Raw genomic sequence first — 25,964 nt, forward strand, 5'->3', positions numbered from 1 at the left:
TTTATTTCTTTTAAAACCACTTTATTGAGGTATGACTGATATTAAAAAAAGCTGTACAGGGCTTCCCTGGTGGCACAGTGGTTGATAGTCCGCCTGCCGAAGCAGGTGACACGGGTTCGTACCCCGGTCCGGGAAGATGCCACATGCCGCGGAGTGGCTGGGCCCATGAGCCATGGCCGCTGAGCCTGCACGTCCGGAGCCTGTGTTCCGCAATGGGAGAGGCCACAACAGTGAGAGGCCCACATACCGCAAAAAAAAAAAAAAAAAAAAAAAGCTGTACATATTTAATGTACACAACTGAATGAGTTTGAATTGCCCATTTTTCTATTAGGTTGTCTTTTATTATTAATTCTAATGAGTTCTGGATAAAACCCTTTGTTAATCTTATCTGTTGCAGTTATCTTCTGCTATTCTGTAGCTTGCCTTTTAACTCCCTTAATGTCTTTGATGAATGGTAATTCTTCATTTTATTCACCTTTCTTTTGTAGTATTGCTTTTTGTGCTTTGTTTAAGAAAACTTTCCTTACCCAAGATTATGAAGATATTCTTCTACATTATTAATTTGAAACTTTACAGGTTTCCCTTTTATATTTAAGTCCATATGCCCCTGGAGTTGAGTTTGGTGTATGGTGTGAGATAGGGGTCCAGTTTCATTCTTTTTAAAATTAATTAATTATTTTTGGCTGCATTGGGTCTTCGTTGCTGCACGCGGGCTTTCTCTAGTTGTGGCGAGCAGTGGCTACTCTTAGTTGCGGTGCACAGGCTTCTCATTGCAGTGGCTTCTCTTGCTGTGGAGCACGGGGTCTGTGCGTGCAGGCTTCAGTAGTTGTGACACGTGGGCTCAGCAGCTGTTGCTCGAGGGCTCTAGAGCGCAGGCTCAGTAGTTCTGGCGCATGGGCTTACTTGCTCCTCGGCATGTGGGATGTTCCCAGATGAGGGCTCAGACCCGCGTCTCCTGAACTGGCAGGTAGACTCTTAACCCCTGTGCCACCAGGGAAGTCCCTCCAATTTCATTCTTTTTTGATATGGATATCAAATTCTTCCAGCCAACTCTATTGAGAGTCTGTCTTTTTGTCACTGCTACACGTGCCATCTCTGTCACAAATCAAGCATCTGGATATGCAGGTCTGTTTGCATAACTTCCTCTCTAGTCCATTGAATTGTCTATCCCCCAATCAATGCCATACTCTCTTAATTACTATAAATATATAGTAATCTGGTACAGCAATTCATCTAGCCTTGTTCTTCCTCTAGAATGACTTAGATATTCTTGGTCTTTTGCATGTCCATATAAATTTAAGAATCATCTCGTCACGTTCCACAAAAAAATACTGATGAGTTTTTGAGTTTTTATTAGAAATAAAATTGAATCTGTAGATCACTTTGGGAAGAATGGACAATATTTGTAATATTGAGTCTTCCAATCCATGAACACCATATCTCCACATATTGAGATCTTTAATTTCTGTCCATAATGCTTTCATTTTTTCTGCATTGCAGATTTACTCAACTTTTATTAGGTTTATTCCTAGTGATTTGGCATTTTTAATTGATATTACAAATGCTATCCTTTTAAAATTTTCTCTTTGTTGCTGCTATTAAGTACATTGATTTTTTTTAAGTCCAGGACACTTGCTGAACTCTCTTAATAATTCTAATTATTGGTAGATTATTTTTTATTTCCTCTGTAAACTATCCTATCATCTATAAATAATGATAGTTTTGTTTCTTCCTTTTCCAGTCTTTATTCCTTTTCTTTCTTCACTGTGCTGGCCATAAGCTCCAGTATAATGTTGAAAAAAAGTGGTAGTAATGGATATCTTTGTTTTGTTCCAATTCTCAAAGGGAAAACTTTCAATGTTTCACCACTAAGTATGATGCTTGCATTAGTTATTTTTCAAAAGAAGCTTTTAGAAAATTAAGGAATTTTCTTTCCAGTTCCAGTTTGGCAAAATTTATTTTGAATTATTCATCCATTTGATTCAGTGGATGTTGAGTTTTATCAAATGCTTTTTCTGCATCTATTGAGATAACCATAAGGTTTTTCTCCTTTAATCTGTTAACGTGATAAATTAATGTTTTTGAATATTAAACAAAACTTGCATTCATAAAATTAATTATAACTTGATCATAAGATCCTATTTTTTTTCCTTTGATTTTTGCAAAACACCTCAAATTTTACTCATGGTACAAAAGTATTTAATAAGCACCACGTTGGTACAGAAAAACACACAGCCTATAGTTCATCCTTTAAAACCAGAACAGCCAAGTGAAAGGTCAGTAGAGATTCTTATTTTTACTTGAAATAAAAAATAAAAAACAAAACAAAAAAAGCTAAGGTACACATTAGGAACTGAACCACTACAGTTTTTCTTTCTAGAGATGTGACATCCATGTTTTCTGGTCAGTAATGTTCTATCAAACACTGTACTAAATCCAAGCAGACAGATGGCCAGTAAAGCTGTTTGCCATCTCCTACTGAGCTAGACCAGTGGAACACTGTCTTGGTAGGATTATTTTGACAGCAAGAAGGAAGTGCAGAGCCCCAACCCCAACAGAAAACCTAAGGAGCTGATTTACAAAGAAAGGGTTTTAAGCAAACCTGCACAAATACTAACATGCTCTAAGAAAAGGAAACCTTTTAGACCATTTCCAGCATACATTCATTGGTGCCCAGTAAAATCGGAACACCAACATAGAAAGCATTTTTGCTTTCATAACACTAATAGCCAAAAAGCACACAGCATATAATACTTTGATCTTGAAGTGGGTAATCATGGAAGTTCTGAGATTATATCCACTAGGTTAGCCTGAGTATTCATCTATAAAAATATTTTTCCAAAAACATGTAAACGGGCTTCCCTGGTGGCGCAGTGGTTAAGAATCCACCTGCCAGTGCAGGAGACACGGGTTCAAGCCCTGGTCTGGGAAGATCCCAAATGCCGTGGAGCAACTAAGCCTGTGCGCCACACCTACTAAGCCTGTGCTCTAGAACCTGCGAGCCACAACTACTGAGCCCGTGCACCACAACTACTGAGGCTGTGTGCTGCAACTACTGAAGCCTGTGTTCCGCAACAAGAGAAGCCACCGCAGTGAGAAGCACGTGCACCGCAACGAAGAGTAGCCCCCGCTTGCTGCAACTAGAGAAAGCCCATGCACAGCAATGAAGACCCAACGCAGCCAAAAATAAATAAATAAATAAATTTATTTTTAAAAAAAACACGTAAACGAGAGTTATAGAAACAATGGAACTACATCAGGAGCAGCAGAAAGTGATACAAGGACTGTACATGTAAGACTAGGAATTGATTTTCACATGTATCTTTCAGGTAAAGGAAATCTCTCTAAGTTGATTCCTACAGCCAAGATGAACTGTGATAGTAGGATTTTCAAAAATCTTGAGATGGTCAGCTAGCTTGAGTTAAACCCTAGATAAAGACTCCCAGTCAAAAACCCCATTGAGACTGCAGGACTGAAACTCTGACCCATATAAAAAGCTGTGAGTGCACAAAAAGTCTCATGGGACATGCAAGGCCTGCTGGGCCAAGACAGTTGATGATGGTGGGTTCTTCCAACATGGACACACCAACATGTATGCTGGGGAAGTGTCCCCCAGGTGGAATGCTGGACTTGGGCTTAATGCAGGAGCCATACTCAGAAGCTCCTGAGAGACGTGTCTACTCGGGGAGGAGTACTAGGGTTACTGAAGACAAGAATGTGTCCCAGGAAAGTCAGCTAATTTTCTCCTGACCCATCAATACTTAACATTAACAAAGAGTTGCAGAACAGAGTCAGTCTTTCCAAGAAGTATTCTTCTGACATCATTAGCCAAAGCCTCTCCCAGTCTATTGGGCTGGTGATGTCTAGAAAGATCCCATTACCTGGAGGTGGGACCTAGGGCCACAGATTGTTCTGGGAAGCTGGCATAGAAGATGATTTGCACAATGAAGTCACCACTAAACCGCTGCTTAAGTCCAGTCCCCAGCCTTCTTTTTCTGCTCAATAGTCCAGAAACATTTCTTTAAAAGCCAGAAGATCCGTAAACGTGAGCAGGATGTCGAAAATATCACCCGCCACTTCATCTATGGTGCTGTAAAGTTGTAATGAAAGCCGCCGTGTTAAATCCAGGAATTTGCTCCAACAGCTGTTCTTCCATATACTTTTCTACCACAGAAATAGATTCTATAAAAATAGGTGTGTAGGTGAGCTTATTCTCTTGTGTCTTCAGACTCCTGGTAGTACCTGTCCATGAAATTCCTCTGTAATAACTGGAACTCATCATCCATGATAATGGCCTCTAAATATCCAACCACAGCATCAAATTCTGCATCAGAGGCGGAAAAGATGGACGGCGCGAAGCTCTCTTCCTCTAGCGCATGCATCACCGTGGCCGCATCCACCGCGCATGAGGGAGCGGGCCCGCTGGCGGGCTACCCCGCCCACGCCCGCCCACGGCCCAGGCGCAGCCTCTGCTCTGCTCTGCAGAGCCCCAACCGGCATCCAGAAGGCCTCGCTGCAGCTGCCGAGGCTGTGGCTTACGGCCCAGCCCAGTAGGGCCTGCGCACGACGCCCTGGCCTCAGGCTCCCCGGTTGCAGCCAGCCGGGCCTCTAAGCCCTACCAGGCCTCACTAAGCTTGACGCTCCTAAATTTTTTAAATAATACTTTTCATATGATCTTAAATTTTGTTTAATAATAGGTCAGTTAGCATTTTTTATATCTGTGTTCATAAGTGAGATTGGCCTTTAGTTTTCCTATATTGATCCTGTCAGATTTGGGGGTTAGGGTCATATTAATTCCATGAAATGAGTTGAGGAGGATAGCTTTAGTTTTCTGGGAGTAGAAACTTCTAAACTTCTAGAATAGTTTGTGTATGAATGAAATTTTATTTTCTGTGAATGTTCACTATAATTCACAGGTAAAGCTATCTGGATTTGAAGTTTTCTTTGTGGGAAGATTTTAAATTACTGATTCAATAAAATATCTAGGAATAAACCTACATAAGGAGGTAAAAGGCCTGTACTTGGAAAACTATAAGATACTGATGAAAGAAATTGAAGATGACACAGACAGATGGAAAGACAGCTGTGTTCATGGATTGGAAGAATTAATATTGTTAAAATACCATACTACCCAAGGCAATCTATAGATTCAATGCAATCTCTATCAAAATATCAAGGGCATTTTTCACAGAACTAGAACAAATAATTTTAAAATTTGTATGGAAACGCAAAAGACCCCGAGCAGCCAAAACAATCTTGAGAAAGAAGAATAGAGATGGAGGAATCATGCTCCCTGACTTCAGACAATACTACAAAGCTACAGTAATCAAACAGTATGGTACTGGCACAAAAACAGACACATAGATCAGTGGAGCAGAATAGAGAGCCTAGAAATAAACCCATGTACTTATGGTCAGACAATCTATGACACAGGATGCCAGAATATACAATGGAGAAAAGACAGACTCTTCAATAAGTGGTGCTGGGGAAACTGGACATCTACATGTAAAACAATGAAATTAGAACATTCTCTAATACGATATACAAAAATAAACTCAAAATGGATTAAAGACCTAAATGTTAGGCCAGAAACCATAAAACTCCTAGGAGAAAACATAGGCAGAACACTCTTTGACATAAATCATAGCAATATTTTTTTGGATCAGTCTCCTAAAGCAAAGGCAATAAAAGCAAAAATAAACCAATGGAACCTAGTTAAACTGAAAAGCTTTTGCATAGCAAAGGAAACCATCGATAAGACAAAAAGACAGCCTACTGAATGGGAGAAAATATTTGCAAATGATATGACTGATAAGGTGTTGATATCCAAAATATATAAACAGTTCATACAACTCAACATCCAAAAAACAAACAACTTGATTAAAAAATGGGCAGAAGACCTGAATAGACATTTTTCCAAACAGGATATGCAGATGGCCAACCTGCACATGAAAAGATGCTCAACATCATTAATCATCAGAGAAATGCAAATCAAAACCACAATGAGATATCACCTCACACCTGTCAGAATGGCTATCATCAAAAAGAACACAAATAACAATGTTGGTAAGGATATGGAGAAAAGGGAACCCTCCTACACTGTTGTTGGGGGTACAAATTAGTGCAGCCACTGTGTAAAACAGTATGGAGTTTTCTCAAAAAACTAAAAATAGAACTACCATATGACTTGGCAATTCCACTCCTGGGTATATATCCATAAAAAACAAAAACACTAAATCAAAAAGATATATGCACCTCAACGTTCATAACAGCATTATTTACAATTGTCAAGATATGGTAGCAACCTAAATGTCCATCAACAGAAGAATGGATAAAGAAGATGTGAGATGTGTACATATTTACATATACATGTATATGTACACATATACACACAGTGAAATACCACTCAGTCATAAAAAAGGAATTAAATTTTGCCATTTGTAATAACATGGATGGACTTGGAGGATATTATGCTAAGTGAAATGTCAGACAGAGAAAGACAAATACTGTATGATATCTCTGATATGTGGAATCTAAAAAAATAAAACAAGCTAGTGAATATAACAAAAAAGAAACACACAGATATAGAGAATAAACTAGTGGTTACCAGTGGGAAGAGGGAAAGGGGGGGAGGGGCAATATAGGAGTAGGGGGTTAAGAGGTACAAAGTATTATGCATAAAATAAATAAGCTACAAGGATATATTGTACAATGCAAGGAATATAGTCAATATTTTGTAGTAACTATAAATGGAATATAACCTTTAAAATTGTGAATTGTGTAACTTATGTAATATTGTGCATCAACTATACTTCAATTTAAAAAAATAAATAGATAAATACTGATTCAATCTCTTTAATATTTATGAGACTATTCAGATTTTCCATTTCTTCATGAGCCACCTTGGATAAATTATTATTTCTAGGGATTTTTCCGTTTCACTTGAACTTTTTACATTTATTGGCATTGTTGTTCTTAATACCTTCTTAGTATCTTCTTTTTTTTTTTTTGGTAGTACATGGGCCTCTGACTGTTGTGGTCTCTCCCATTGCGGAGCACAGGCTCCGGACACGCAGGCTCAGCGGCCATGGCTCACGGGCCTAGCCGCTCCGCGGCATGTGGGATCTTCCCAGACCGGGGCAGGAACCCGTGTCCCCTGCATCGGCAGGCGGACTCTCAACCACTGCGCCACCAGGGAAGCCCCTTAGTATCTTCTAAATGTGTATTGATCTCTAGTAATATCCCCTTCTTCATTCTTACTATTATTTATTTATTCTCTCTTTTTTCTTTATTTTCTTTTTTTCTTCACAATAAAGAGTATTTCAATTTCCTTATTTTTTTGAAAAATAAATTTTAATATTAAAAATTTTTATTGTATGTTTGGCTTTTATTTCATTAATTTCTTCTCTTATGTTTATTATTTCATTCTTCTACTTTGAATATAACTTCCTGAAATGCATCCTTGGCTCATATTTTCAACAATTCTTTTCAAATATGTACATTTAATGCTATAGATTTTCCTCTAAATACTACCTTAGGTATACTCAAAAATTTTTATACATAGTACTTTCGCTATTACTCAGTTGTTTTTCTTATGAATTTATAGAAGTTCTTTATATACTCTGGATACAGCCATTTACTAATTATATGTTTTGCAGATATTTTCTCTGACTCTGTATCTTGCCAGTTAATTCTTGTAATATTTTAATGAATAGGAAATTTTAATTTGAGAATAATTCAATTTATGTATTAATTTTATGATTTTTTGAGTGTGTCTAGCTTAATAAAATCTTCTCTCTCCTGAAATTATGAAGATATTCTCCTATAGTATCTTATAAAACTTTATATTTTTGCCTTTTCTGGCAAAGATTTATTTAAAATATTATAATTGCTGAAGCTGTGTAAAAAAATTGGCAGTGAACTTGAAGAATCTTACACATGTTGATTCCTCCCTTTTGACCCAAACACTCACTTCTAGGAATCAATCCTAAGTAAATGACAACTCATTTAGGAACTAGTAACTTAGGAAATAATAACTCACTTCTAAAAAACAGTTTTAAGGATATTCATTATAGCATAATATAATAATAATTTTAGATGACTTAGATATACAGTAAAACAAAGTATATCTGTAATGAAATATTTGTAGCTGCTGAGAAATCATTATGGGATTCTGGGATTTCCACATAAACCTTAACTGTTACTTTACTTCATAACAACAAAATATGTACATATTGTAATTTTTAAAATCTAATAAAATATTTTAGAATCACACTTTTAAATAGCTTTAAATCACATACACTAATGCTCACAAATATAATTTTTTTATTGGGGTCAAATTCACATAACATGAAGATAACCATTTTAAAATGAACGATTCAGTGGCATTTAGTATATTCACAATGTTGTGCAACCACCACCTCTAAATAGTTCTAAACATTATCCTCACCCCCAAAAGAAACCCTGTACTCACTAAGCATTCCATACTCTCCATTCCACATTCCCCCCACCTCCCAAACACACACACTCTCTAGCCCCTGGCAACCACCAATCTGCATTGTTTCTATGGATTTACCTTAATATATGGATATTTCCTATAAATGGAATCATACAATATATGACGTTTTGGGTTTGGCTTTTCACTTAGCATGATGTTTTTAAGGTTCATCTATGTTGCAGAATGTATCAGTACTTCATTCCTTTTTATGGGTGAATAATATTCCACTGTAGCTCACAAATGTTACTTTATTTTATTTTATTTATTTATTTATTTTGGCTGCGCCAGGTCTCAGTTGTGGCATGGGGGATCTTTAGCTGCGGCATGCGGATTTCTTAGTCGTGGCATGCATGCAGGGTCTAGTTCCCTGACCAGGGATCGAACCTAGGCCCCTACACTGGGAGTGTGGAGTCTTATCTACTGGACCACCAGGGAAGTCCCACAAATGTAATTTATTTTTTAAATATATTTATGTATTTATTTATTCATTTTTGGCTGCATTGGGTCTTTGTTGCTGCACACAGGCTTTCTCCAGTTGTGGTGAGCGGGGGCTACTCTTCATGGCAGTGCGTGGGCTTCTCATTGTGGTGGCTTCTCTTTTTGTGGAGCACGGGCTCTAGGCACACAGGCTTCAGTAGTTGTGGCACATGGGTTCAGTAGTTGTGGCTCGCGGGCTCTAGAGCGCAGGCTCAGTAGTTGTGGCACACGGGCTTAGTTGCTCCATGGCATATGGGATCTTCCCGGACCAGGGCTGGAACCCTTGTCCCCTGGATTGGCAGACGGATTCTTAACCACTGCGCCACTAGGGTAGTCCCCACAAATGTAAGTTTAACATTTAAAAAAAAACAAAAAGCAAAACAGCATACCAAACTCCATATAGAGCATGATGCCAATTTTGTATTTTAACATGTATAAGCATAGGAAAAAGGGGAAGGAAATGCACTTAAATATTAACAGTGGTTATCTCTACTTAGTGGGATTATAAGTAACTTTAATTTTAGTTGTACTTTTCTGTATTTTCTTATTTTTGCAATATGAAAACCAAGTCATTTAAAAATATAAACATGAGGCAACACTTCCCAACTCATTCTATGAGGTCAGTATTACCCTGGTATCAAAACCAGAAAACTATAGACCAATATATTTAATGAATATAGATATAAAAATCCTCAACAAATACTAGAAAACCAAATCCAATAACATATAAAAAGTTTTATAAACCATGACCAAATGTGATTATTTCAGGAGCACAAGTTGGTTTAACATCTGAAAATCAATTAATGTATATATTATAGCAATAGAATAAAGGACAAAAACCACATGATAATCTCAACAACTTCTGACAAAATTCAAGAGCTCTTTATGCTAAAAACACTCAACAAACTAGGAATAGACAGGAACTTCCTCAGCCTGATAAAGAACATCTACAAAAAACCCTAATATCCTATTTAATGAGGAGATGCTGAATGCTTTCCCCTGAAGATCAGAAATAAGACAAGAATGTCCACTCTCATCACTTCTATTCAACACTGTAATGGAATTTCTAATCAGGGCAATTAGGCAAGAAAAAGAAATAAAAGGTCACTGGACCAGAAAGAAGTGAAACCATCTTTATGCACAGATGACACAATCTTGTATATAGAAAATCCTAAGGAATCCACTAAACATCTATTAGAACTAATAAATAAGGTCAGCAAGTTTTCAGGACATAAGATTAATAACAGGGACTTCCCTGGTGGTCCAGTGGGTAAGACTGCGCGCTCCCAATGCGGGGGCCCGGGTTCAATCCCTGGTGGGGGAACTAGATCCTGCATGTATGCTGCAACTAAGAAGTCCGCAGGCCACAACTAAGACCTGGCACAGCCTAAATAAATAAATATTGAGAAAATATTATCTTAAAAAAAAGATCAATATACAAAAGCCCATTGTATTTCTCTATACTAGCAACATAATCCAAAAATGAATTAAGAAAACAATTCACAAAGAATAAAATAGTAATAAATTTAACCAAGGAAGTGTAAGATATATACTGAAAACTGCAAAGCATTTTTTAAAGAAATTAAAGATCTAAATAAGTGGAAACATATCCCATGTCCATGGATCAGAAGACTTAATGTTGTTGAGATGGTAATCTATAGATTGAATGCAATCCCCATCAAATTCCAATGGGCGTCTTTGCAGAAACTGACAAGCTGATTCTAAAATTCATGTGGTAATGCAATGGAGCAAGAACAACCAAAACAAGCTGGGGGAACAAAAAAGGAGGACTAACACGTCCTGCTTTCAAAACTTATTACAAAGCTACAGTAATCAAGACTGTGTGATACTGGCATAAGGATGAGACATATAGATCAACAGAATAGAACTGAAAATTCAGAAATAAACTCTTACATTTAAGGTCAACTGATTTTTTTTTTTTTTTTTTGGCCACACCACACAGCTTGCAGGACCTTAGTTCCCCCACCAGGGATTGAACCTGGGTCCTCAGCAGCAAAAGCACAGAGTCCTAACCACAGGACCACCAGGGAATTCCCTAAGGTCAACTGATTTTTGACAAGGGTATCAAGACAGTTCAACAAGGGAAGAACAGTCTCCAACAAATAGTGCTGGCACAACTGAATACTCACATGCAGAATGAAGTTGGATCCCTACCTCACACCATATAGAAAAATTAACTCAAAACAGATCAAAGACCTAAATGTAACAGGTAAAACTCTTAAAAAGAAAACATAAGAATAAATATTTATTACTTGGATTAGGCAATGGCTTCTTAGCTATGAAATCAAAAGCACAAGCAACCAAAGAAGAAAGAGATAAACTGGACTTCATCAAAATAAAAAAATTTGTGCTGCAGAGAGCATAATCAAGAAAGTAAAAAGAACAACCCAAATAATGGTAGAAAATTTTTACAAATCATGTATCTGACAAGAGACTTGTATCTAGAATATATAAAGGACTCTTACAACTCAATAATAGAAAGACAAATACTCAGTTTAAAAAAATGGGCAAAGGATGTGAATATACATTTCTTCAAAGAACACAGAGTGCAAATGGCCAATAAGCACATGAAAAAAACATTCAACATCATTAGCCATTAGGGAAAAGCAAATCAAACCATAATGAGATCCTCTGTCACATTACTTGGGTGACTCTAATCAAAAGGACATATGGAGTGAGAGTTTGGGGTTAGTAGATGCAAACTATTATATATAGAATGGACAAATAACAAGTCCTATTGTATAGCACAGGGAACTATATTCAATATCCTGTGACAAACCATGATGGAAAAGACTATAAAAAATAATGTATATATATATATATATATATATATATATGTATGTATAACTGAATCACTTTGCTGTACTGCAGAAATTAACACAACACTGTAAATCGACTATATCTCAATTAAAAGAAAAGGACAGATAATAATAAATGTTGGCAAGGATGTGGAGAAATTGGAACCCTCACGCACTGCTGATGTGAACGTAAAACAGTGCAGCTGCTTTGGAAAAACAATATGACAGGTCCTCAAAACATTATACATACAGTTACCATATAACCTAGCAATTCTACTCCTAGCAATTCAAGGAAATGAAAATATATGCCAATACAAAAACTTGTATATGAATTCCATAGCAGCATTATTCGTAATATCCAAAAAGTAGAAACAACTTAAATGGCCATGAACAGATGAATGGATAAACCAGATGAAATATATCCATACAATGGAATATTATCCAGCCATAAAAAGGAATGAAATTTTAATATATGCTACAACACGGGTGAACATTGAAAACATTATGTAAGTGAAAGAAGCCACATACTGTGTGAGTCCATTTAAATGAAATATCCAGAACAGGCAACTCCATAAAGACAGAGTAGATTAGTGGTTATCTAGGTCTAGAAGTGGGGCGTGAGGAGAAAAGTAAAATGACTCCTAATGGGCATGGTTTTCTGAGGAGGAGGGTGATGAAGTGTTCTGAAATTGATTGTGGTGATCGTTGCACAATTCTGAATCCCCTAAAAACCACTGAATTGTATACTTTAAATAGGTGAATTGTATGGTGTGTGAATTAGATCTCAAGCAAGCTGTTTATTTTTTAAAACTTCAATGGATCTGGGACTTCCCCGGTGGTGAGTGGTTAAGAATCCGCTTGCCAATGCAGGGGACACGGGTTCGATCCCCAGTCTGGGAAGATCCCACATGCTGCTGAGCAACTAAGCCTGTGTGCCGCAACTACTAAGCCTGAGTGCCACAACTGAAGCCTGCGCACCTAGAGCCCGTGCTCCACAACAAGAGAAGCCACCGCAATAAGAAGCCCACGCACCATGACGAAGAATAGCCCCCGCTCACCGCAACTAGAGAAAGCCCTTGCACAGCCAAGAAGACCCAACGCAGCCATAAATAAATAAATAAAAATTAGAAAAAAAAAAACCCCACAAAACTTCAATGGATCTGACAGTCAGGAGGACTCTGGTGACACCCAGCCAAAGCCATTTCAGTGCCATGTCGGGGTGCTGGAAAGTGACAGGCTGGGGAGTAACGTGAGCAAGGAAGAAAGGAAAATACTTGCAGAAGACTCGGGAGGCTAATCTGTCGACGAGCAGGAGTGAGGCCTGATGCAGGGGAGGGCTTAGGGGTTTGCAGGCCCCCATGAGACACATTATATTCCTAAGCCTGAGATCCAGTTCCTCAGAGAAGATGGTGATGATGACTCTGTGGGCCTCTCCAGCCTCTATCCTGATGCTGGCTGGACTGGCCAGGCCAGGCCAGTCCTCTCTTCTCTATACCACTAAAACTTAGCAACCTGGAAAGGCTTACCACACACCCTGCCTCATCTTGGAGCCCTTCCCTGGAGGTGCTAGCTCCCACTGACCTCTTGCTTCTCAGCATGCTCTCACACTACATACAAGATGTCCTCACCATACTATATCTTACAGTTTACTGAAGCAGCTTCCACGTATGGGGAGGATGCAGGAACACACACACTGCTTCCCTAGCCTGTGAGGACAAGGGGACCCAGGCATGGTTCTAGCTTATATATCCCTGACTCTTAACTCCCACCTGCTCAAGCAGGGCTTCTGCAGCCCCCTGCTTGGTGCCCCAAGGATTTCTGGGAGCTCCAGGGAATGCTCTGGAATAGTCCAGGAAGGTCCCATGCAGGGTCTGCTGTCTCTTCCCTATGCTGTTCTTCTGGTCACTCTGTCTCCCAGTGAGGATGCAGCTCTTGTTGGTGTTGGTTATGCTTTGTCAGAGGGGTCCCTGAGCAGCATAGCTTGGATGTCACTACTTCACTAAAGCAGTGAGAAAGCCCAGTTTTTAAGGACTACCTTTGCTCTTGTGCTTTCTATGGAGTCAGACATTTGGCCATATGAAGCTTAGCTCAGGGTATGTCCTAGTGGAGGAACTACATGGAGTGCAGCCTCAATCAGCCTTAATGCTACAGCTTATAACCTCGAAGTCAGTATGTTCTCTACATAGGCCATGGGATTCCCTAACGATGACCAGGTATCCCTGATTCACTGATGCTAACCTGGGGACCTGATTTGAGGAACAGGATATTGCTTGTAACCCAGAATCGTGAATCTGCTAAACTCATTCATAAAGATTTCTCTTATGACCATCGCCCCTTGCCTGGGCTTCTACAGGTTGACCTCCCTTTGAGGAGATGGTCATTGAATCTGGGTTTCTAGGAAAACCATGTTTTCCTTGGTGACTACATGTGCCATCCATTCCACCTGGACCAGAGCCAGCGAGTAAGATACACTTGGGCCCTAATGTTTTCAGAAGAGCACCAAGTCCCATGGGGCTGGGCTTAAGGTGGGAGAGGGCCTTCTGCATACCCTGTCCCCCTCTTGAAGAACAAAGATGCTTATTAATTAGCATATGAAAGAAAGGCTCTGATAAAGCCTACAGTAAATGGTATTTAAGTCTTTTGAATGCAGTGCTTCCCAAACATATTTTTCCATGGGACCCTTTTTTTGTCCACCCCACCCACTATCATCCAGGGGCACATCACCCTAACCGTAAAGTCCAGAACTTATGACTGGCATTTGGGGCCCACCCTACAGACTTCACTGGTCAACCTCTCTCCTCTCCTGCCACCAGTCCTCTCCACATCTTGCATGTTCTCCTCCAAGGCATAGCCCCCAGCTGTCTCCACCTGCTGGAGCCACCTGTTCCCTTAAACACCCAAAGACCCCTTTTCCCACCTCATACCCACTGCTGGCTACTGCTTCCAACCTTGAGTATCCTTGAGTACCCCTGGATGCCTGTCCTCTCTCCCTCCTCCTTTCCAGGTCATTCCTTGCTGCGTCCTGAGTTGCCCTTGTGAGGTTATGGGCATGGGATACCACACCTGACAACAAACCAAGGGGGCAGGACTGGGTCTTGAAGAGTTCTAAGAACCTGAGCCCCCTCACTCAACTTCCTACCCCACAGGGACTCTGCCTCAGGCAGCAGAAGAGCAGAGGGCGGGATCAGAGGTGAGATGGGGGTGGGGTGACAACCCAGTACCAGCTTCTCCCCTGGGCAGGGGCCAGATGCTGTCCCCATGCCTGAATCTGACACTTGGTGAATGAACGATCAATGATGGTTCTTAGAGGGCAACCCCTACCCCCATTTCGGACACATTTCCCACGTGGGAACTGGCCAACTTCCCCAAACTCAAGACACATCCTGGCTGGAGCTGGCTATGGGCCGGGCACCTCCGGGGTTAGCGGGTCAGGGCGGGGTGTCCTGGAGAGCTGCGGATGGGCCTCACACCCAGCCTGGGCCAGGACACCCAGTCCTTGGCGGAGGCCCAAACCAGCTCTGTTTACAGAATCTGTCAGCTCTGTTTCCCCCTCCCCCTCCCACCACTTCCCCTAGAGTCCAGGGGGCTGGGAGATGGCAGGCGGGGCCTGAGGGAGCCTAGGAGGCAGCCAAATCCCAGGCCGGCCTCTCAGTACTCCTCCCCTTCTTGGCTCCTAGGGTCTATCCGCCCCGTTCTCCAGTCTTCTGGTTTCCCCTTTAAAGCATTGAGTGGGAATGCGCATTTTAAAAGAGAAATCTGTAGAAGACAATGCTTACTCCCAAGGCAAGTTTAGCTAATGGTGGAAAGAAAGGAACAGTGCCTGTAGGCACAGGGAGACTTTTCTAGGCAAGGGGCTTCCTGGATACCTCCAAACAGCCTGGAAGGAGGTTCCCTCCTTCCTCAGGACCCCAAACCTATGGGACCCTGGGAGTTTTTCCAGAACTGCCGGAGGGACTTGGTGCAAATTAGCTGTAGCCGGGCGGGTAGGCCGGGGGCTTTCGAGGGGCAGACACGTCTTGAGATAAGGCCAACGGCCGGCCGGGCCGCAGTGACTCAGCTGCAGCGGCTGCAAGGAAGCTCTGCGGGCCCCGAGGAACGGGACACAGGAGGCGGGGCCCAACCCGGGACGCCCCGCCCAGCCCCAGGGATCCGGGAAGTTCCGGCCCACCACCCCCAGCTTCCCAGAGGCGCCCGGATTTCCCACGGGTTTCCCCATCTGCTGCAAATAGTAACAAAGGCTGGCACTTTCAGAGCGCTCACTAAGTGTTAGGCACTTTGCTGGCATCGTGTCTTCTTACCTCCATCAGGGCTCTGAAGCAGGCGCCACTATTACCTCCATTAAGAGACATGGAATCTGAGGTTAAGAGATGCCCAGCGACTTGCTCAAGGTCACACAGCTACTGAATGGTAAGGGCTACACTTTCCAAACCCCCAGACACCTCTTGCCCCTTCCCAGCTCCCATGTCTCCTATGTCTTGCCCCTCCGCGTGCTAGCAGGTCCCCTGGGGGGTGCCTCCCTAGGCAAAACCAGAAACCTGGACATCCCCTGGCCTGGGGCTAACTCAGTTCAAATATTTATCACTTTGAGGCAATTGCAGTGGTCTTGATTACGTGTCTGCTGAACTCCCAGTCTGGTTTCAGGTGGCGGCAAAGTTTCCCAGCCCTAAGTTTCCCTTTGACCTCCACTTTGAGGGGAAACTCCTAGGAACAGGGCTATCCCCGGGGAACACTGCCCTGACAGCACCCAGCTCTGTCCTCTGGAGAGACACAGTCTCCAGAAAGCCCCTGCCTTGCTCACAGATTAGCTCCCCAAACCTGGGACCTTGCCAAGTGAGAAGCTGCTGGCTGGCCCCTGCCTGTGTGGGGTCAGGGCCAGGACTGTGCCACAGAAAGCCAAGTCTGAGCCCCAGAAGGGGTGGAGGAACAAAGAGCACCCTGGGGCTGCCCTGGAAGGTAGTGAGCTCCCCGTTATCTAGGGTGGGGGAGCACCTGTGGAAGAAATGATTCAAAAAGAGGGTGGGATGAGATGACCTTTAAAACCCCGAATTTCTGTATTCTATGAGTCAGGCAGTGTCCAAGTGAATGGCTTGTTCTGACAGCTGCTTAAATGGAAACTTTCCCAGACTCTCCCACTTCCTTCCCCTTTGACCTCTTTCTGCTGCGCTCCATGATCTTCCTTCTGGAGACTCGGAGAATATTGGAAAGAAGATGACGCCCATGCATCCCTGCCTCAGTTTGCCACTCTGTCCCAGTGGCCATTGTGTGGGCTCTGGGAGGCTCTGATTCATGGGAGAAAGGAAGGAGGAAAGGAAGGAAGGAAGGATGGAAAGAAGGATGTATTTTAAGATGAATGACTGCCTCTGGTTGAGCTGGTTTGACCTGGGCCCTAGTCCCAGCTCCAACCTCTTCTCCCAGATATGTGACCTTGAACAGTGTCACTTTACCTCCCAGGTCCTCTGTAAAATGAGTGTATTTTAACATCAACTAACCTTCCTGTGAGGGTAGTTGGTAGCAACAATGGGTGACCACCGTGGGTAAAGTCTTCCCAAGCACAATTGTGTGATGGCGCTCAGCGGGCAGCCCAGCTCTACAGGCAAACGTCATTCTTCGTGATTCTGTTTGAGGAGGTAAGTCCGCAAGGACAGGCAAGTTTTGGTGGGAGAGAAGGGAGAGAGAAGGGGGCCTGAGCAGGGGCTGCAGGGGATGGGTATCCTGCAGTGGGAAGAGCTGTCCTAAAGATACTACTGTGTATCACCTCTGCGTGCCAGGCATGGTGCTAGGGGCTTCACACACATTGTCACATTTAGTTCTATCTATATGGTAGGTACTAGTATTATCTCATTTTACAGGTAGCAGTATCAAGGCTTAGAGAGGTTAAGACACTTGCCAGTAGAGAAGCCAGAATTTACAGCCAGGCTGGCTGACTTTGGAGCCCTGTCCTACCCAAGTCCTGACTGGGGTCCCTTGCCCCTTCCCCACAGTTGTCTTGGAGGCTGGTACCCAGTGGCCTGTCTGATTGTGCCTAGTCCTCCAAGATCCCTCCCCTTGCCTGGCACCCTCCTCTGCCAGCTGTCCTGTCCAGTCAGAGTGGCTTTGGCCAATGATGCCAGAGACAGTCTGGCATCATGGCTGTGTTGGACCTTGTACAGAGAGACAAGCGTTGATAGGGGCTAGGATCAAAGCCCCAGATTACAGGAGATAAATAAGATGTGAGGGATGGGTCCTGGCTGGTGCTGAATCTTGCATAGCAAAGGAAGAAAGGAAGACTGGGAGGCAGGCAGCCACCTCCGCCTACCCTGCACCCAGAACTAAGAAGTGACCTTGGGCACCTGAAACCAGCTCTGGTTCCATAAGGGTTGAGGAAGGTTTTAGACAGTTATTTAGGAAAGCTGTAAGACTTGAGGCTGCCCTAACTATAAGATGGTATTGGAGGACCCCAAGATCTTCCCCAAACACTCCCGCACACATATACACACACTCTCCTGTCAGAGTCAAGTCTGGCCTGGGGCATTCCCTGGTCAAAGCGCTGCACTGCAGTCCTCCTGGCCATCCTGGAAAATCTCTGTCCAGTGGCACAGAGCCCCCAAAGGGGGCCCCCTTCCCCTTTAGTAGAAGAGTCCCCTCCTTGCCCTCTCACCTCCACTCCCAGTCAACTCTTCATCTTTTCTTGGAAACAAATCGCTCCCAACTTCAAAGCATCATAATTCCCCCCAAAGAGCAACCTCAAGAATGTCAAGAGGAAATTATTGAATTATCCTGGTTAGCAGAAAAATCTAATTTATAGCAAAGCATTTCTCCTGAAATTTTAATAGATTTTTTTTTCTTCCAATGGATTTTAATGCTCATTTGTTTCCCGGGCTTGGAAATTTAGTTTGAAGCACTGACATAGCTTTTCAGTTCTTGATTTATTGCCAGCTCCCTGCTTTTGAGCCTGATAGTAAACCCAACATCCTATTTTCTCTTAAATGTGAGAGGACTGCTCTCTCTGTTCAGCCTGCTGGACCAGACATCTTATGGCACTGCCACTTCATTAAGGGTGTGAGGGGGTCTGGAGACCTGGCTGAACCTTCCCTGCCGTCCTTGACTGGCTCTCAGGGGCAAGTCCCCACCTTGAGGATTTTGCTAGCATGGAACCTCAATGCCATGTGTATGAGGATACCAGTGGTCTCCGGGGACCAGTCGGGGCAATGGAATGGCTAACCTTCCTCTCTGCCCACTCCCTGCCTCCTAGCCTATCAAGGTGCCTGGCGCAAAATAAGGACTCAGCCAACAGGTGTCAGTTGAAATAGAGGGTGGCATGGCTGAGTGTCAGAGTCCTGCTTGGGCCAATGACAGCTTAGGCTCCCATTAGCAAAGGAATGTTGACATCTTTGCCCAGGCTGCAGTCCATTAGATTGGAATCATCTGGGCATAGCACAGGGTGCTGGCAAGGGTGCCGCCTAGAGGTCTCAATTTATGGGGGCATGGCCAGCACTGGGGAAAGGGGCTAGAAGGCCCAATGGCATCAGAAAAATGCATCCTCCCCAAAAGATGAGAAACTCACTGTGCCCCCAACCACCTTTCAAGAGTATCCGACTAGAGCAATGCTTAACCAGAACTCGCTAATAAGGAGAGCGGGCTTTTGGAATGAATGACTGGCAGAGAAGGGAGACATTTAGGAACAAAGCCAACTTCTTCTGAGCCCTTGGAATGATAATATCGATTTTACAGATGCAGAAACTGAGGCTCTCAGAGAGGGGCGGAAGCTCACGAAGCTCTGGCAAGTAGCCAGAGTGACACTGAAGCCCAGATGTTTGACTCCCTGAGGGTTCCTCTAACAGCGTGGGAGGCTGTACCAGGGTTAGTAGCCTGACACTACAGGACCTAGCAAAGATCAGGATCCTTTGGGAGGGCGGGGGTTCCTCAGGCCCCTGTGGAGGCTGCCCCCCATCCAGTTTTAGAGCAAGCTGACAGGCCCATGAGGACTCCATCCTAGGTCATGGTTGTTCTCTGGAGGTTACTTCTAGCAGTCCTCCTGTCCCTGACCCCATCTTTCCAAATATCCAGACACCCTAGAGCCTCTTTCCTCCCGGAGATTGCTGTGGTGGCAAGTGGGAGAATCACCTGGCCAGAGAAGGGTGGTGAACAAGGGGCAAGGAGAAGAGGGTCTGCACCTTTCTACTCACTCCTCTCGGTAATGTGCCCTTCTCCATCTCTCCCTGACTGCCTGACCTTCTATCCTCAGGGAATTTGGGTTTCCTTTCTCAGGGCATTGCCAGGAACAGAGAGACAAATGGCATGGCCCCTGAAAAGCTCTGAGGGGCTCCCTAGGCATGGAGGGCACACCCTGGCCAGGGTCTGGACATGGAAGTAGGGGGAGCACTAATGCCCCCAGGAGAGCCACAGGACACAATCTCATGGGCAGAAGGGGCCTGGCATGTGGGTTATGTTGTTTACCACACAGAGTAGGATGGCAAGCAGGGATGGGCACTTCTGTCCCATGCCCAGAACCTGAGGCAGAAGGGTGGCGGGAAGGGAGGGGGCAGTCCTGACTTCGCTAGCTCACCTACTGGCTCACCCTTGAGAGACCAGGGCTCTTGGTAGTGGCTGAGAATGGAGATGAAGGTGACAGTAGGAGATAGGGCAGCCCTTGGAGCCGTCAGAGGTGGCTGCTGGGAGAGCACACTGGCTGAGTCTCCCCTGATGGCCCACCCCTCTAGCCATCAGCCCCTCTCTTGGCACCTCTCACGGGTCCTGGGCCAGCCTCACTGCACACTTCTGCACACGGCCAGGCCCAGCCCCTGCCTGAAGTGGACCCTGGACACTTAGTGAGGCCCCTCCTACCCTGTCCAGCCCTCTGGAGCAAATCTAGGAGCCCAGCCAGGAGTGGGTGGTTTGAGGGAGCTCACAGGATTGTGGGGAGGAAGATTGGGGGCAGGCGTTTCTGTGTGGCTTCAGGGCAGAACCAGGCCTGGGGCTGAGCATCCTGGAGACCCTGCTCCCATGGGGAGGGCGTCCTCACCACTCAAGCTGCGAAAGCACAGAACAGGAGGCATCATGGGGAAAGAGCGCCCTGCCAAAGGGCTCCTCCCCTAGAGGCCTGCCTCTCAAGGCTACCCACACAAGCTTCTGCTCAGGAGAGGGGGAGCTACCACCCAGGTGAATCCACTCTGTTCCTCTAGATTTAATGACTCCCAAAATGTCATCTCTGCTGGGACAACTCCCTGGCTCTCTCCCAGCCAGGTGGAGCCCCGGTCACCTCTTCCCTCCCCAGTGCCCGTCCCTTTACCCTTTGGCAGGCCTTAACACCAGACATGGCTGTGAGCCAGGCCCAGGAGAGCTAAGCGGTGGGTGGGTGGACAGGAGAAGGAAACGTGAGTAGGCTGGTCATCTGATCCCAGCTCCTGGGAATGGGAAGCTCATGAGAGGCCAATACTGGGACCCTTCCCTGAGGGTGTCAGGGAGCAGGCTTCCAGGATGGGGGCCGCTGCGGCACTGATAGACACTTTCCAGAAGGGCACGATAGGGATCGGGGATGAGGAAGCCACTGATGGGACCCCAAACACATGGCAAGTCAGTCTTGGGTAGGTCTGGGGGCTTTGAGGGTCCCAACTGGTCAGCTAGGGGGGCAGATCCAAGGGGGCTTCTGCCTATGGCTCCCTGGTTGCAGTTGTAGTTTGGTAAGATGAGGTGTAGGGCAGCCCAGCTCTGGAAGGAGCTGTGCCCGGTCAGGGCCTTGGCCCCAACCTTGAAAGCCCCCTGTGCCACAGCCCCTGCTGACCAGCTATTCCGATCAGACTGTGGGGCAGGGCCCTTTTCCGGCGGTTCTGAAGCTTTGAACTCTGATGAGTAATTTCTTGGAGTTTGTCTGGCATCAAGATGAGAGGTTTTGCCCTCCACCTTCTACCTCTGAAGGAATCATGAAGAAGAGCCCTTCTTGAGGGCCCTGGGGGATGCTTCTGATCTGAGAGAGGGCTCCAGAGGCAGGATGAGGGGCATGTACGGACCTGAAGTGCTTGGGGCAGGAGGCTCCTGTACCGGGTCCTCCAGCCCACGCACCTTGGCATGGGCTCCCTGGGCCTGAGGCTGACAGGCACCACAGGTTGATATGCTTCATAGCGGTCATGCAAAAGGCACGCCTGCCACCCAAGCCCTTGGCCGCTAGCCCATGCCTCAGTCCCACCACCTCTCAGCACTGAGCAGACTCACCAAGGGCAACCTGGAATGGCTGGAGCTCCAGTTGCAGCTGGAAGGTCAGGGTTAGACTCGAAGAACTTTCTGAATATAAGAGCTGTGATGTGTAACCAGCAAAGGTGAACTGACCACTCATCTCTCAGCAACCAGGTGCCAGACTTGTCCCTTCAACCTGTCCCACCACTGGTTAGAGCTCAGTAAATGGTATTATCATCCACCCATCCACCCAAGACCCCTGGGCAGCAAGCCCCTCAGCCCCATGTCCAATCTAGCCACAGGCCTTGGCATCTCTTCCTCCCAACACCTCAAGAATCTGTCCATAGCCCTCCACCTCCACTACCACCACCCAGGCCAAGCCACCACCACCTCTCCTCTGGATGCCTGCAGCAGCCTCTCACTGTCTGCCTGCTCCTACCCATGCCCCCTGCTGTCCATTCTTCACCCAACATCCAGGGTAAGCATCTCAAAATGTAAGTCAAATGGATCTCTTTCCTATTGCAAACCCTCCAGGGCGCTATGATCCCCTTGGGTAAATGTCCTGCCCAATCTGACTCCCGCCCCATCTCCTGCTACCTTGACCACAGAACTCAGCTACAGTGGCCTCATTCTGTGTGCGCCTAGCTTGACTATGACCCTCCCATCTCTGTGGCCTCTTAACTGTCACTTACTCCTCTTTTAAGACTGGGAAGACTTTTCAATCTGCCAACCCCCTCCAAGGCTCTGAGAATCCCTGCTGAACCTGAATCTATCCCCCCAACACCTGTCACCTCTTGCCGTCATATTTCTTTATTCTTGAGTCTACCTACTTGAGAATGACAGTCACAATCTAGACAACACACATAGAACAAGACATGTGATATGACCACAAGTTAGAGAGGCAGAAATAAAGGGAGGTTGGTGGTAGAGGTGGGGAACAGACAGCCCCCTTCCTTTGCCCCCATCCCTCCCACTATCTCCTAGGGTCATGAGTAAGCTCTCAGAAGAGGACACTTACAGATTCAGGTGCCTACTCCCATTCAACTTTTTCTTTTTTTATTGTGGTAAAATATACATAACATAAAATTTACCACTTTAACTATTTTTAAGTGTATAGTTTAGTGGCATTAAGTAAATCCACATTGTTGTATAGCAATCATCCCCATCCATCTCCAGGACTTTTTCATCATCCCAAAATGAAGCTCTGTACCCATTAAACAACAATTCCCCATACCTTTCTCCCCCTAGCCCACAACCACATTCTACTTTCTGTCTCTATGAACTCCACTCTAGATACCTCATACAAGTGGAATCATACAGTATTTGTCTTTTTGTGTCTGGTTTATTTCACCTAGCATAATGTCTTCAAAGTTCATGTACAGTGTAGTATATATGAGAATTTCCTTCCTTTTTAAGGCTGAATAATATTCCATTTTATGTATACACCTCATTTTGTTTGGCCATTCATCCACTGATGTACATTTGAGTTATTACCACTTTTTGCCTATTGTGAATTATGCTGCTATGAACACAAGTGTACAAACATCTGTTCAAGTCCTTACTTTCAGTTCTTTTAGGTATATACCCAGAACTAAAATCACTGGATCATATGGTAATTCTTTTTAATTTTTTGAAGAACTGCCATATCATTTCCCACAGCAGCTGCATCATTTTACATTCTCACTGGCAATGCACAAGTGTTCCAATTTCTCCACATCCTTACCAACACATGTTATTTTCTGTTCAGTTTAGTTTTTTGTTTTTTAATAGTAGTCATACAAATGGGTGTGAATTAGTATCTCATAGTGATTTTAATTTTGAATTTCCTAATAATTAGTGATGTTGAACACCTTTTCATGTGTTTACTGGCCATCTGCCTATCTTCTTTGGAAAAGTGTCTGTTCAAGTCCTTTGTCCAATTTTAAATTCGGTTGTTTGTTTTTTGCTGTTGAGTTGTGGGAGTTCTTTATATATTCTGGATATTAACCCCTTATATGATTTGCAAATATTGGTCCCATTCCATGGGTTTCCTTTTCACTCTATTGGTATTGTCCTTTGATGCACAAAAGTTTTTAACTTTGATGAAGTACAATTTATCTATTTTTCCTTTTGTTGCCTGTGCTTTTGGTGTCATTTGCAAGAAATCATTGCCAAATCCAATGACATGACATGGAGATTTTCCCTTATGTTCTCTTTTAAGAGTTTTATAGTTTAGCTCTTATGTTTAGGTCTTTGATCCATTTTGAGTTAATATTTGTATATGGTGTAAAGTAAAGATCCAACTTCATTCTTTTGCATGTAGATATCCAGTTTTCCCAATACTGTTTGTTGAAAAGACTGTTCTTTCCTCGCTAAATTGTCTTGGCACCCTTGTCAAAAACCATTGGACTATACATGTGAGGATTTATTTTTTGTATTTCTTGTATTATATTTATATTTCATTTGTCTATATGTCTATATGTCTGTCTCTATGTCAGTGCCACACTCTTTTGATTACTATAGCTTTGAAGTAAGTTTTGAAATCAGGTGATATGAGACCTCCAAGTTTGTTCTTTTTCAAGATCGTTTTGGCTATTCAGGGTCCCTTGAGATTCCATATGAACTTTAAGATGGATTTTTCTATATCTGAAAAAAACATTGTTGGGATTTTGATAGTGATTGTATTGACTCTTGTGAGTTTGTTTAAGGAGGGCCTGGGCCAGCTAGGGTGTCCCAAGGTGACCGGGAACCAGCAGTGCAGTAAGGATGAATGGTGGTCTGAGCAGAAGGAGAAGGCACAGAGCTAGCACATTGAAGAGTGGGGGCAAGGGGCTACCCTTCTTTAAAATACTGAAAGCTTTGGCTCTTCCCAGGTCTCCATCAGAGACAGGTCTCCATGGCAGGAGTTTACCCATTTGTATAATGTGCATTGCATTCCTAAGCCACTGAAAAGACTCCTCCAGAATCAGATGCCTCCTCCTTTTCCTCGTTTAGGTTTTTCAGCTCTTGAAGAACCTTATTGACTTATTAGGACCTGGTACTCCCTATCCTGGCTAGGGATATTAGCGCAAATTTTGATGTGGCTGAGATTCTGTCTCACTCCAACCCCTGACCAGGTCATCCTTCCAGTCCAGCCAGCTACCCCTTCCAGGAGGAGCAAGTTCCCTCAAAACTGTGGGGAATAGGAATGTGTAGTTCTGGGCCCTCAGGGAGAGGATGGCTGGGCAGAATCTCTTCGTGAAGATTATAAAGATGGTGTCCTCATCCTGGTGCATCTTATAAGCAGATCTGGACCTCAGCAGGTGAGGTCCACCTGCAGCAGTGAAAGCAATGGTGGACACAGGCAGCCTTCTTGTGCAGCCTAGACTCTTGGGAGATGATTCACTGGGCCCTAAGCCATACCTCTGGCTTTGCCTCAGAAAAACTCCTACAGTCAGTCCATCACTGAAGACAGACAGCAGGATAAATGAGTAGACTCTGAGCCCCTGATGGGGCACCATTCCCAGTTCTGAGCTGTGACACTCATCCACCCTGCCTGCCGGGCCATGGGAACACAGGAGAGCCTTAACCGCCCTAACTCTAGGAGGCATGGCTGGGGCTTCTGGCCACTCATCCTTCTCTGGAAGGGGCTGTCTAACTCCAACTCTGACAGAGGGCCCTGGGGTTTCTGGCACAGCCTGAATTTCTCTCTCAATGTTCATATATATGTGACTAGGGGTCAGAAAATAAGGTCCTTGAGCCAAATAGGAACCTTTATCCCAGTTGTTTTTAAAGCATCCCAAACTTTATCAGACTAACTGGAGTCATTTTAGATACAGAAGTAAAGCAGCCAGCAGGGAACATTCTTCCTATTTCAGAGATGAAACGGTAGAGGCCTAGAAGGTTACGTCAGTGCTGGGAAGGGTCTCATCCAATTGAGCTTTTGTTTTACCAAGTGAAATCTATCCACCTGTTCATTCATGCATTCATTCAGTACCTACTACTGGACAGGTCCCTTGCCAGGGCCTGGGGATACAACAGTGAGTAGGACAGAACCTCTCTCT

The 25,964-nt window shown here is 44.2% G+C and overlaps 1 long non-coding RNA gene and 1 pseudogene across 1 annotated transcript in view; both read right to left on the minus strand.

Annotated features, from left to right (window-relative positions):
- Positions 1-669: 669 nt before the first annotated feature.
- On the minus strand, positions 670-4,382 carry LOC101270910 (ADP-ribosylation factor-like protein 2-binding protein; annotated as a pseudogene).
- A 13,010-nt stretch (positions 4,383-17,392) lies between these two features.
- The window catches only part of LOC117197554 (uncharacterized), a 48,519-nt gene continuing 39,947 nt past the window's right edge, over positions 17,393-25,964 (minus strand). Inside the window, exon 4 of the long non-coding RNA XR_004478224.2 lies at positions 17,393-17,408. This is a non-coding gene — a long non-coding RNA (uncharacterized LOC117197554). The remainder of the gene's footprint in view (positions 17,409-25,964) is intronic.

This window comes from Orcinus orca, chromosome 3 (genome assembly GCF_937001465.1).
Source record: "Orcinus orca chromosome 3, mOrcOrc1.1, whole genome shotgun sequence".
NCBI classification, from domain to species: domain Eukaryota; kingdom Metazoa; phylum Chordata; class Mammalia; order Artiodactyla; family Delphinidae; genus Orcinus; species Orcinus orca.